This window comes from Lygodium microphyllum, chromosome 15 (genome assembly GCF_053477565.2).
Source record: "Lygodium microphyllum isolate KBCC chromosome 15, Lygodium_microphyllum_v1.1.10, whole genome shotgun sequence".
Lineage (NCBI taxonomy): Eukaryota > Viridiplantae > Streptophyta > Polypodiopsida > Schizaeales > Lygodiaceae > Lygodium > Lygodium microphyllum.
Window position 1 is genome coordinate 5675392 of NC_141149.1, and position 14334 is coordinate 5689725.

General features: G+C 41.9%; 1 pseudogene; it reads right to left on the reverse strand.

Moving 5' to 3' along the window:
• Positions 1-3776: 3776 nt before the first annotated feature.
• Positions 3777-12878, reverse strand: LOC148024228 (uncharacterized; annotated as a pseudogene).
• Between the last annotated feature and the right edge of the window lie 1456 nt (positions 12879-14334).

Genomic DNA, 14334 nt, shown 5'->3' on the forward strand with positions numbered 1-14334 from the left:
AGTGATCAACACAACAACCAACTTGGACAAAGCTTCCTTCAGATTTTAAACTTGATAAAGTAATAAAAGCACTTTGGTGGCTTCATACCTCGAGTAAGTTACTCATGAATATATGTGTGCATCACGTAGGTTCAAAATAAGGTATTTTTAAAATACTATTTTTATACATTTGTTACATACAAAAGATGTAATATAAAGGGATTATTTACAGATTAAATAGAAAGGGGTTATATTTTATTCAATAAAAACTCATAGATAAAAAAAGTTATAAATAGACTTTGAATGCACATATTGTAAAGGATATATATATAATAACTTCCCCGAGCTTCATACCAAGTGTCAATCTAGTACTAGATACGGTGAATGCACTAAATACATGTATACAAAGAGATAGTCGAGTGGCTCACCATTGACTCGATATATGTTATACAAGTAGGTGGGAGTAACATCGAGAGAAAAAAACCCAAAGCTAGAAGTTAGAGAGGTACAACACGAGGTCACAAGACCACCTTAGAGAAGAGCTCGAGCTCCAAAACCTCAAAAAATAAGGGTTTTTTTTTCAAGGAGAACCACCCTTTTGGAGGGGGTTGGTAACCGATAGAGTTAGCTTGCCAGCACGCATCCCGGGTGGTCTCGTGATCTACACGATGATATCGTCGAGTGCCAAGAGGAGATGGCAGACGGGTCTTTGAGTTACGCTGGTCTATACACGACCCGTGTTCGCTGTTACCCATACTGTATTGCAAGCAGCAGTTGATGGGTCGACAGAAGCACTCCATAGCAAGCCGCTGGTCTCTGGCCCGGATCTCCATTACCTGCCGGTGGATCCAGTAAGAAGATGATGGTGATGATGACGACGACGAGGACGATGATGACAACGAGGATAGAGAAGAAGAGGATTGTGAAGCCGGAGAATCAGCGCCTGCCGACCACGAATATTCAGGTTGAAGCATAAGGAAGCCTAAGTGCGCTGTTGCTGCTGCAGTAGAGTCAGCCATGGTAGCAATGATATGATTATGCAAGAAGATAGCGCAGGCAGAAGATTGAATAATGAGACTGACGCTGTGAATCGGCTATATATAGGCATATATATTACACACACTCACCCTCAAACTCTTACGCGCGCGCACAAACACTCTCTCTCCCTCTCTCATATTGAATATTCTATGTGGATATATCCTCGCAATGCTCACTTTCCGATCAACAAATGACACGTCGCCTCCGTTGATTTCTGAAAATCTAGAGAATCTTCTAAGTTGTTGTAGAGAATCTGTTGTACTTTTCAGCGATTGGAAAGTTGAGTCCCAATTTCAGCTTTATTACATTTATTCCAATTTCCCCAAGCTCAAATCCTCCTTGAAGATTCTCACAATCCCCCTACGCTTGGGTGAGGTCTTCTAGGTCACATGAGTCTCAATTACCAATGGCGTTTCATCCCTTGTGATGGCTTTAGAAATTAGGCCCATAATACACGCATTTTGAGTTTCTCTCTTGTGTGAATTGGCTAGAAAGCCTTTGAAAGTTTGTTCATAAAAAACTATGCATATCATGGTTTGAAAACATTAGATTGTGTCAATATATTGCATAAGTTGTTTTTTAGAACATAAGTTGATGCATATCTATTATGCATACTTAGAAAGGGTTTCACATGACATTGTGTCAATACTTTACACAAGTTGAAACCAACATGATTTTAATGTATGATTTGGTGTATATCTATAGTAATTTATTTAGAAAATGTTTTAGAATGAGAAAAAACCCATCACTTGTGCATTATCTATTCATACACATGATTATGTAAGGAAATAACTGGGATTAGAAAGGAATGACATGCGCACTTGATTGACTGTAAGGCCCTTCCAAGTTATGATGTCTACTAGAGCAATATACTTTGAATCATTTTACAAGGCTTCTAGTTTGAACCATTTTGCAACCAAAATTGGCTCCATACATGCCATGGAGACACGACATAAAAGTCCTCAACCAATGGATATTGTGGAGTTCCTCTTGACTGTTATTTCGCTAGTCAAAGGATTTTGACCTGCTTCGAACCAAACCTAGCAAAGTCATGGTTTGGATTGAATTTCCAAACCTACCCCATCTTTATCCATTCCTTAATGTTGGGGGTAAAGGCACCTCTGCCTAGCCGCCCGTGTATTACTACACTGACAGTACCCACCACTATACATTGCAGGTGGTGGGCGCCCGTCACAGTCACTTATTCTTTATTCTTTTAGTGACAGTTTGAATAAAGGAAGGCCCAGCCACACATTGTGGTTGTTGGAGTTTCCATTTCTTGTCTCTCTCTTTCTTACTCTTGCTCTCCTGCCATAACTACGCGTGCAAGCTTTGATCATTCTCACCTTTCAATTGGTATCAGAGCTCGGCTTCCCGACTCTTGAGCTTGGCTCGTGGCATTCTCAACTTCCCATCGACTCCCTACTCGCATTGGGTCTCCATCCCGGCAACCATAGCTGACTCCCTTGAGCTCCCGTCACTCCTCGCCTTCCCGAGCTTCCTCCCGGTCTATTGAGACACCCTTAGGCCCTTCATTGAGAGGTATTCAAGCATTCTGTTGAGGGTTTACTTCAATTCATAGGTTGCAGGAAATAGGATAGCCATTGTTGAGCTTCCCCATGGAGGTTTGAAGCTCTCTCTCTCCTCTTGGTTTGTTGAGGCTTGTTAAGGCCTATTGTACGCCACCCTTTGCACCCATTTGAGCCCCCCTTCCATCTCATTAAGCCCACGTGGTTCAACAACATCTACAGGAGAAAATGTGCCAGTTTTCATCATGTTCTTGATAGTAGCCCCACACTTTTCATCTTCAACTTCTTTCCCAGGCCATTGGGCACTTCAAAAGGGTCTCATTTGATGCCTATACACATGTTTGGAGCTTGGTATTGAAGCCTTCAGCACTGACATTGACTTGAGTCTGATTTGGCACTGTTTTGGGACTATCATAACAGTCCATTGACAGGCCAAAACATGGCAGCACTTGATGCATATTGATGCTCGGATGAAGTCTACATGTATGGAGATGCTATGTTAATGGATGCCATCATTTTGATACTGATTTGAGGCCTGAAACACTGGAGTGATGAATATCTACTGTAAACAGTTGGGCTGAAGCTATTCTACTCATGTATGCTTATGCCTATGGTATTCGTGTCATGTCTTGGAGATGTACATTGATGTATCATCGGGGATTGAAAAAGTGTTCGACATTGCTTCTTAATCATTGGTTGAGCTTGTGCTCCACTTTTCATAGCATTTGGATATTTATCTTGGCCCTTATCGGTCTATGCTTGACCGCTTTGGACATGCACTTATGTTCATGTCACCTACTTATGTTAGTTACATTGTTTGAGCTTGGATGCTATTGGAGCTTTACTTGGGCTTGGCATTCGATTGTCTGGAGTATATTTTGGAAATTTATTGGCTTGCCAAAGTTTATTTTGGGATATACTTGATGTCTATGGATGCTACATATGGATGTCACACCGCTGTCGTAGAGTTCACGCAAGGGCTGCAGAACACAGGGTTCAAGATACAACAATGGAAGAGACTAACAAGAAGAAATCGAATTTTTGATGCCAAAGTACTCTATATTGTTTGTCAAGTAAAATACATGAAGTCCATGTTCAGAAAAATCTGAAGTATCTCTTAATCAGCTTTGCATCTAGGTGTTTGAGATCAGTATTGGCTTTGGCACATAGACTTGTTAAAATCTGCTGGATAGTAATCCCTGAAAAAGCTGTACATATTCAGCTTTACTTTCAGATGTTCAAGTTCAGTTTTTCCATTGTTGCACTTGACTCATTGGGTATTTTAGCATCTCCAGCAGTAGACCTTTCACTTTCTTGGATGTCATTTGCATTTCGTGCTGAACCATGCCCTGCACTAGGACTTTTGGGAATGGATGTTGGATGCTCTTTAGATGCCAACACAGTTTCTGGCTTTATTTCTTCAGGTTTCATCAAGCTGGCAGCACCTTTGTTGCCATCCTCTATTATGTTTGCAAGAGGAAAACTTCTCTTCAAGAGCACCGTTTGAGAGGATCTCCTTCATTCCCTAGGGATAGTGCACTTGTCACAGTTGCAAGCTTTTGCCTGAGATTGAAATTTTTGGCAATTATAGGCCGTACATCATCTACACCAACCAAACTCTCCAAGAATGGGAGAAGCCTGACTCGTCATCGAACCAGCTCTCGATTCGAATGCCATTGTCAACCTGGAACCCAAATGCCTGAGGAGAATTGTCAATTATAGCCACCTTAGCTAGGTCACGGCCCAGCACAGACAGATCCTTCATATAGTTTCCATTAAGATAAACACATGAATCCCGAAACATACGATGCCGTATCAGTTTTTTCTTCGGATCTAGTATATTCAATAATTGCTTTGCTTATACACTCTGACTCGCAGTAAATACTATAATCTCAAACATTTGAGAAACTTTCTCCATGAATATTTGAAGATGAGGTCTGCGCCTCACATATACAATATACTCTTGAGAATTGAAGCTCACAGGGAAGGTGAAATCAGCATTGTCACAGCGCTCCAATGTTGAGTGCACTAACGTTTCATCCAAATCTAATACAAGAGTGATAGGTGGAGATCGCCGTGACTGTTTTGGAAGCAAGAAGGGTGAGAGACCTGGTTCTTGCAAACCTTCACGATCTGCTTTTTCCATTTCAGACGTACCAGTCTCAATTAGTTTTTCCTTCTCCTCTTTTAGCTGAGCGACCAAAAACTCCTCTTTGACAAAAATAACTCTAGTTTCTTTACACCCCATAGGAGATCGATGCACCAACTTTAATTTTTGACCTTAAGGACTAATGTAGGGTATCTTTGGAGTCATGAATTGCCCCATTAACAGTCAGCTTTACGATGATCTGCGCACAAACTTCGACTTCAGCCTTGAGGATTGGGTGGAAAAATGCTCCCTTGGTGCTTCACTAGTGCTGTCAATAGCCCCGTTGAAGGATTCCTTTACTTGCTTAAGCAGCTTTTGAGAGACTTCCTTCAACTCTATTTCATTAAATGATCAGCTTCCACAAAGCTTCCTTTGATTCCACAATTCCCTGCACTTTTCTTAGAGATCATCATTGAAATTATCAGCTTGATAATGTCCTTTGGCATCAAGTTTTTCATATTTTTCTAACACACACACATCATGCATCCAAACAGAATCATACACACACACTAGCGGAATATATACATTGGATGCGGGTTATCATAATGCATCTCACACACAATGAATCACATGCGGACAAATAACACAAATGCACAACAAAAAAAATGGAGGTGTATACGGCTTGGATGCGCAACAGCACGATATCCACCCCCTCTAAACCTGTGCATCCTCCGGATGAGCCAACTATCTAGGATCATTCAAGTTTACAAACAGGTCGAGTCCTTCATCGGTTTCTAGTAGACCTGTTTCTCCATCAGCTTCATCATCCATATTCTCTGGTTCTTCTACTTGAGTTTCTTCTATCTGCTCTTCTTCTGCCAATGCTTCAAGTGAATATTCTTCATCTTCTCTTCTCTTGAAAATCTTGACTCGTTTTTCAGCAATGGGCACCCTCAATACTGTTCCATCTAATTCAGCCAACTCATAGGTACCATTGCCAAAAACCTGTTTCATCTCATACGGTCCAAACCATCTTTGAACCATTTTTCTCAGGCTACTATGCTGATTCTCTAGACTACTGTCATAGACTAAAACCCAATCTCCTTCTTTTATGGCTCTAGGCCTCAAGCGATGCCTCAAATCAAACAGGTCCTTATTTCTGAGTCGGGCTGCCTTCAAACGATCAACTGCTAGCTGCACATCTTCTGTCCTTCTCTCTAGTTGATGAATCCGAAGAGCTAGAAGCTCCTCCCTTGATAAATTCTCATGCCATAGAAGAACACTCCACATGAGAGCACAGATTTCTGTAGGCATGACAGGTTTTTGCCCATACATCAACTCTGCAGGCACATATCCAGTAGTCACGCTATGTGTAGAGCGGTCTGCCCACAATGCAAAAGGTAATAATCTCGGCCAATCTCCAATCCGACCTCTACAAGCTTTTGCCAATGCTTTAACTATTGGCAGATGTCCTCTTTCGCTCTTCCTATTTCCCTCTGGATTATAGGCAGTAGTAAGAGCCAATTTAATCCCAAGCCGTGAGAAAAATTCTCTAGCTTCGTCTGCATCTAGCTCTCCACGATCAGCTGTAATCTTGCCTATACATCCATACCTGCAAAATATTTCTTCCAACAAGAATTTACATACTGTAGTGGTGGTCTTTGTCCGCAAAGATCAGCCTTCAACATAGTTTGTAAGATCCTCCCTAGCCAAGACAAGATATCTCATCTGCCAAAGTCCCATTGGCAAAGTAACCAAGTCTACCACCCACTTATAATGCATACATAGTGGATAGGTCGGATGCAACTCATCACGATGCCGCACTAAAGAGTAAAGCTGGCAGTCCCTGCAAGTCTCCACAAAGTGAGAAACATCTTTATACATCCCTTTCCACCAGTATCTTTCTTTGATTTTCTCATAGGTAGCCCACACACCTCTATGACCAGCCCATGAGCTCTCATGAAACTCTCGCATAATCTGTATCTGCATCGCTACATCACAAACTACTCTCAAGGGCAAGCCGCCTCTCTTCTTTGGATGCTTCCAAAGAAAACCATCTTTCAAGAAATGCCCATAAGCCTTCCTTCTGATTTTCTTGAATTCATCATCTGTCCAATCAGCTCTTCGAGTCAATGAACTTAGATACTGTCCAATTTGCAGCCACTCATCAACATAAAGTTCTTCAATAAAGGCTTCAACAGTAGATACATGACAATCATGAACAAGACCAGAAGCTACAAACTCTGTCTCGTCATCTTCTGCAAGCATTGACTCCTCATCCTCATATCTCGCTCTAGATAGCATATTAGCAACTGGATTATCTTTCCCTGCTATATGTGTCGAAATTATGGATTCAATGATTTGATATAGGCAATCCACTGAAGCATCGCTATATCTGGAGTCGAACAGCTAGTAATCATGCCAAGCAAAGGCAAACAATATGTTTCCACAACAACTGAAGCTCCAATAAAATACCCTTTATCACACTTCAGTGCAGTGACTACTCCCCACAACTCTCTTTTGATCTACGGATATCTCCTCTGTCGCTCATTAAGAACTTTAGCTCCAAAGCGGATTGCATATCTATTTCCATCAGCATCATCCTGTCCCACTGCCCAACCTATGCCAATAGGGCTAGTATCAACTGTCAACATGATTGGCTGTCCACACTGATAATCCGCCTTGCGAAGAGTAGGAGCTGACTGCAACAGCTTCTTGAGTTTACGCATGGCTTTCGAATGCTTCTCATCCCAATGAAATTTCTGCCCCTTTCGAAGCAGCTGATAGAGAACATCTGCTATGTGAGCAAAATGAGGAATCCAAATCATGTAAAATACACAAGCTCCCACAAATCTCCGCACCTCTGAAGTAGTCGAGCAATACTCTGCAATCCTGCTTATGGCATCCACCTTTGCAACTGAAGGCTTCCTGCCATAATATCCAACCATATGCCCAACTATGATGACTTCATTAACACCAAAGACAGATTTCAGCCTTGAAAGAGTCAAGTTTACCTCCTCTAATCGTGTCAATATTTGCTCACAAGCAACCAAGTGTTCAGCCACAAACTGTCTACATCCTCGCAAATCAAGACTTTTATTCTTTTCTTCTTCTGCACAACCCTTAATAGGCACATCATCTAGAAAGGCATGGTATACTGCGGAATATAGTCTCGTAGAACTCTATGCATAGCATTCATCATATGAGCAACTGAGTTGGTGGCACCTTGAGGCAAGGTACACATCCTCACAAGACCAATAGGTGTCCGCATAGTAGTAATATCCCTGCTTTCCAAGGCAAGCTGAAAATGATCATAACCTGAATACAAGTCACCTAGAGAATAGATGGCTCGTCCTACAAAAGCCTCAGCAAATTCATCCACAACTGGACCTGTTCCCACATTCCTGATTGTCACTTTGTTCACGGGCTGCATATCCTAAATAAATCTCAAAGTACCATTCTTCTTTGGTACAGTAAACCACCTATTAGAATAGGGCGCAGAAGAGGGTTCCAAAATCCCCATCTTAATCTTCTCATTCAACAACTCTATCAGCTTTGGAAAGTGTGCTTTAGGCACAAGTATAGGACGTATATTCCATGGTACATGAGGGACAGTGAAGATGACCATAGGTGCAACCAATTCGGGACTAATGCAGCCAATTTCATGTGGGAAGAAAGCAAATGCCTTATCATGACGTCCAAGCATCTCTCTAAAACATTATTTTTCCATTGGAAGCAAGAAATCATCATTTCCAATCTTCAATTATGTAAGAGTTTCAGTTGTAAATTTATGTCCAATATTTGCAGGATCTCTCAACATAGGCTGCTTCATAGCTTTTTCTATCTGCTCATCACTATCAGGAGGAAGCGGCCTTGCAACCGGCTTAACCTTCTTATCAACTGTTTTATACTTCGTGTCAACCTTGGCATCAGTCAGACTCTCTTTTCTTTGCTGCAATTTCTGCAAATTTTCAGCAACTCTCAACTTTGTTGGCTGAAAGATCTCAGCCCTTTGCTCTATGGACTGCATGGGTGCAGCCTGAAACTCTGTATGCTGAAATTTTTCAGCATTAAACTCTGTTGGCTGAATGAATTTAGCCCTCGGCTCTAGGACTGCATGGGTGCAGCCTCATACTCCATATGCTGAATTTTTCCAGTATTTAACTCTACTGGCTGAAAGGTTTCAGCCCTCTGCAACTCTGTAAGCTGATCAAGATCAGCCTAAAATTCAATTTGCTGAGTTTTCTCAGCCTCTAACTCTGTTTTCAGCACAAAATCAGAAATTTCCTGAAACATATCCAAGGTTTGCACAGGTATGATCTTTGAACCCTTACATACATCAGTTTTCAGCATTGTTTCCATCTCAAACAATGTATCTGCACAAGACATCCCTTCATACAATCCATCTACATGCTCTTCTGCTTGCAAAATACCTGCAATCTTCAACTCTTTCTCCTTATGACCAATGTACTGCCTGGCAGCTCTAGGCAAATCTGAAATTTTCTGATAACTCACTGAACTATCTGAAGAAAAACCAAAAAAATTAGTGGAGAAAGACTGGCTGCCAGGAGGCGAGATCTCCTCTTTTCTCCGCTCCGTACCACTGGTGTCTCGCAAGACAGCGGTACCTAATGAAAATCCAACTCCTTCGCAGGTAGTGGTGCCTCACACAAGGAGTCCCTGTTTCTCAGATGATTTACCCCAACAGTCATAAATTGAACAGCTCGCATACCATCCTTAGTGCGTATCCATGCATAGGTTGAGCCGTCATCCATCACTTTCGTCTCCATTCTTGCTTCTGTAATGAAAGGCTATCCAAGAATAATCGGATAAGAGCAAGAATCCTGAACAAAGCAATGATAATCCTCTTCAACATTACCAATAGAAATTCTGATGCTCGAACAAGCAGCATACATATCACCAGAAGTATTATTGGCGGCTCTCATGCGCCAGCCATGCTCTGCATCCATAGGCCACTTGCCACTTTCATAAACTCCTCGAGCAATAAGATTAATCTCGGAACCATGATCGACTAAAGCGACCAAAGGAATCTGTTTCTCTCCAATCCTTACCACCGTCTCAGTGGTTGCTCTAGCCCAATGACTACGTGAAAAATGGCTGCGAGGAATGAGAATAGGGGTATCATCATCTTCATACTGCATAGGCTGAACTATTTTCTCCAATTGCGGATTGACAGAAGCATTCTCAACCATCACTGCATCATCATGCTCTTCCCCAAGAGCTTCATGCCATAATCCCTGTAAAGCAGGTCCTTCCATCGCATGTCGTTTCCTCCACAAAATATCCTGCATCTGATCCTGTATTTCTCTTCTAGCAATCCCAAGAGCTTCTCCAACAGTAAAAGTGACTTCACTATTCAAAATTCTTTCATGAAAAATCTTACTCATATCCGTCTGCATATCAAGGTCTGACAAGAGCTTGAATCCTGGCTCCTTTCTTGGTTGCCTCTTCTCTTTCATCTGCTTGTCTCCCATAGGTTGTTCAGGACCTGATTGAGCTAGAGAACTTGACATAGGTGGAGTTGTAATAGGTGGTGAAACAAAGTCACCCCCTCTAGTCTTTTTTGGAGGTGCTGGGGCCCTCCTCATCTCTTCTTCTCTTTTCCTCAACCATGGCATCTAAACCCTGTGTTTTCGCCATATAAGCAAAAATAGAATACCTGTCAACAGGCGAATCCCATCCCGTTTCTCCTCGAATGCTGGAGCCCACACAAGTCATAGTAGATGCCTGAACTTTCCCTCTTCTCGCTATCTCCAAGGCAGAGGACCATAAAGCAAAGTCTCCATCTGATTTCTGCTCAAGCTGGACTCCATAAGCTGAAGCATCTCCTCTAACACTCACATAAGCTGATCGCGCAGCCATATCATCAACAAGCTTCTTCATGCCTCCCTTACCAAAGTTCGTGTCAAGAGGAGCACCAGTTTCTGTCAGCCATATCTTCCCATCTTGTCCCCAGAACACTACATTCTTCTTACGCGCTTCCTGAAAAGCATCACAATCTTTGCAGTGTTGGTGCTCTGTACTATCACACCAAATACACTGTCTCCCTTTTCTTTGACCAGCTGGAAAAGCAATCGCTGGAGCAGGTGCTACAGCAGGTACTGACATAAGTTGCTCCTTTAACTTACCAACTTCAGCTTTGACTGCTTCAATCGTCAAATCTGCCAAGCCTTTAATAACATCATCTACAGATAAGGGCACTGGAGCAGCAGGAACTGGTGGATTTACAACAGGAGGCTTAGGCATAGAACTTGCAGCAGGGGTAGAAGAAGAGGTCTCCAAGGATTTTTCAGGAGCAGATCCGGCATTACGATGCAATCGTACTCTCCTGCGCTGTTTCTTAACAAGAGCATTCACAGCATCAATGACATGTCTCCACTCGATCTTTAAACCTGAATCGATAGCTTGATCTTCCAAAAGATCATCCAACTTTTCCTGTAAATCAGCATCAGCAGCTTGTAAAAATAATTCCACTTTCTGCATCTCCAAAGCTTGTTGCTCAGTTCCATCCAACTGATCATAGCGGCTCTCAAACTCTCGCAGAAGGGCAGTAACTGAAAGTCTCTTATTAGGCATAGAAACCCATGCTAAGAAATTCTTGCGATTCATAAGACCTATATCCTCCAGGAAATATACATCTTTTAATGCCTTCTTAAACTCTACCCAACCTGCATGTGTTTCTTGAATTTCTGAAATTCAAACTTCAAGACCGCGCACCACGATCCACAAGAAGTAGCGGGTCCAAACATCTTGAGAAACCCCAAAAAACTTCATCTTTTCTTCATACAAATGCAGGTAAGTTGACACTTGTTGGCCATTAAACTGCTTCATCTCCTGTTGGACAGCTTTCAAGGCATCCATGGCATCACTATCACGTTTCGCGTGAGCTTGCTGCTACATATAGGTTGTAAATGACTGAAACAGGTTCTTCACGACATTGTCATCTGTCATCTCTTCTTGCGAGTCTCCCATCTTGCTGAAAAGTGACGCAGCACTTTCACGTTGGGTTCACCAGAAATGTCGTAGAGTTCACGCAAGGGCTGTAGAACACGGGGTTCAAGATACAGCAATGGAAGAGACTAACAAGAAGAAATCGATTTTTTGATGCCAAAGTACTCTATATTGTTTGTCAAGTAAAATACATGAAGTCCATGTTCAGAAAAATCTGAAGTATCTCTTAATCAGCTTTGCATCTAGGTGTTTGAGATCAGTATTGGCTTTGGCACATAGACTTGTTAAAATCTGCTGGATAGTAATCCCTGAAAAAGCTGTACATATTCAGCTTTACTTTCAGATGTTCAAGTTCAGTTTTTCCATTGTTGCACTTGACTCATTGGGTATTTTAGCATCTCCAGCAGTAGACCTTTCACTTTCTTGGATGTCATTTGCATTTCGTTCTGAACCATGCCCTGCACTAGGACTTTTGGTAATGGATGTTGGATGCCCTTTAGATGCCAACACAGTTTCTGGCTTTATTTCTTTAGGTTTCATCAAGCTGGCAGCACCTTTGTTGCCATCCTCTGTTATGTTTGCAGGAGCAAAACTTCTCTTCAAGAGCACCGTTCGAGAGGATCTCCTTCATTCCCTAGGGATAGTGCACTTGTCACAGTTGCAAGCTTTTGCCTGAGATTGAATTTTTTGGCAATTATAGGCCGTACATCCTCTACACCAACCAAGCTCTCCAAGAACGGGAGAAGTCGTGCCAGAGCAGAATCTGACTCGTCATCGAACCAGCTCTCGATTCGAATGCCATTGTCAACCTGGAACCCAAATGCCTGAGGAGAATTGTCAATTATAGCCACCTTAGCTAGGTCACGGCCCAGCACAGACAGATCCTTCATATAGTTTCCATTAAGATAAACACATGAATCCTGAAACATACGATGTCGTATCAGTTTTTTCTTCGGATCTAGTATATTCAATAATTGCTATGCTTATACACTCTGACTCGCAGTAAATACTATAATCTCAAACATTTGAGAAACTTTCTCCATGAATATTTGAAGATGAGGTCTGTGCCTCACATATACAGTATACTCTTGAGAATTGAAGCTCACAGGGAAGGTGAAATCAGCATTGTCACAGCGCTCCAATGTTGAGTGCACTAACGTTTCATCCAAATCTAATACAAGAGTGATAGGTGGAGATCGCCGTGACTGTTTTGGAAGCAAGAAGGGTGAGCGACCTGGTTCCTGCAAACCTTCACGATCTGCTTTTTCCATTTCAGACGTACCAGTCTCAATTAGTTTTTCCTTCTCCTCTTTTAGCTGAGCGACCAAAAACTCCTCTTTGACAAAAATAACTCTAGTTTCTTTACACCCCATAGGAGATCTATGCACCAACTTTAATTTTTGACCTTAAGGACTAACGTAGGGTATCTTTGGAGTCATGAATTGCCCCATTAACAGTCAGCTTTACGATGATCTGCGCACAAACTTCGACTTCAGCCTTGAGGATTGGGTGGCAAAATGCTCCCTCGGTGCTTCACTAGTGCTGTCAATAGCCCCGTTGAAGGATTCCTTTACTTGCTTAAGCAGCTTTTGACAGACTTCCTTCAACTCTATTTCATTAGATGATCAGCTTCCACAAAGCTTCCTTTGATTCCACAATTCCCTGCACTTTTCTTAGAGATCATCATTGAAATTATCAGCTTGATAATGTCCTTTGGCATCAGTTTTTTCATATTTTTCTAACACACACACATCATGCATCCAAACAGAATCACACACACACACTAGCGGAATATATACATTGGATGCGGGTTATCGTAATGCATCTCACACACAATGAATCACACGCAGACAAATAACACAAATGCACAACAAAAAAAATGGAGGTGTATACGGCTCGGATGCGCAGCAGCACGACACCGCCTCCATGTCCGGGATGTCTCATTAATGCTTGATCTTGGAAACTTGTCATTGATGCTTGTACATGCTTTGTTCAAGCTTTTTTGCTTGATATTTACCGCTTTTGTGCCACTGGGAACATCTTTGGATGCTTTATCGACATTGAGTTGGTGGATCTATGCTATTTGAGCTTTTGAGACTATTTGGGATTTCTTACCCTTTGGGATGATGCATGGTTCATATGTCTTGGTTCCTTCCGATGCTTATGAACTCACTCTTTAACTTGGGTCCCTTTCCTTGTGAGCTGACACCTACTTGTGTCAAGTCTTAGTAGTGGCAGGCACACTTTGCTCCGTTGACTGGGGGTGTGCCTAGTCACCGGCAGATATTCCATGACATGTTTGGGTGTTGGATTCATGCTTATCGACTGTCATATGCCTATATTATGCCCGCATGATGCTGGTTATAGTCTTGGCAGTATATGATTGACTTCGGATCCGGTTCTGGCACAGTAAGCTCTCATTTACTGAAATCTGTCATTTATTACTGTAAACTGAAATCTGTAGATTTTGAGCACTTCTCTAAGGGTAATGCTTACTATTTGATATTATCTTGGTCATATTTGGTGGATAGGTACTTCTCTTGGTAAAATCCACTCTTTTAGTCAGTTTTAGTAGTGGTTTTCGTGCATTTTTTGCTAATTATAGCAATCTACAATTTCACCTTTTTGCATTGATTTGGGACAGTATGGCTAGTCATATGAAAGACACAGCTCTCTTTAACATTGCCAAGTTGGATGGTATCAACTATGGGTATTGGAAGTCCCAAA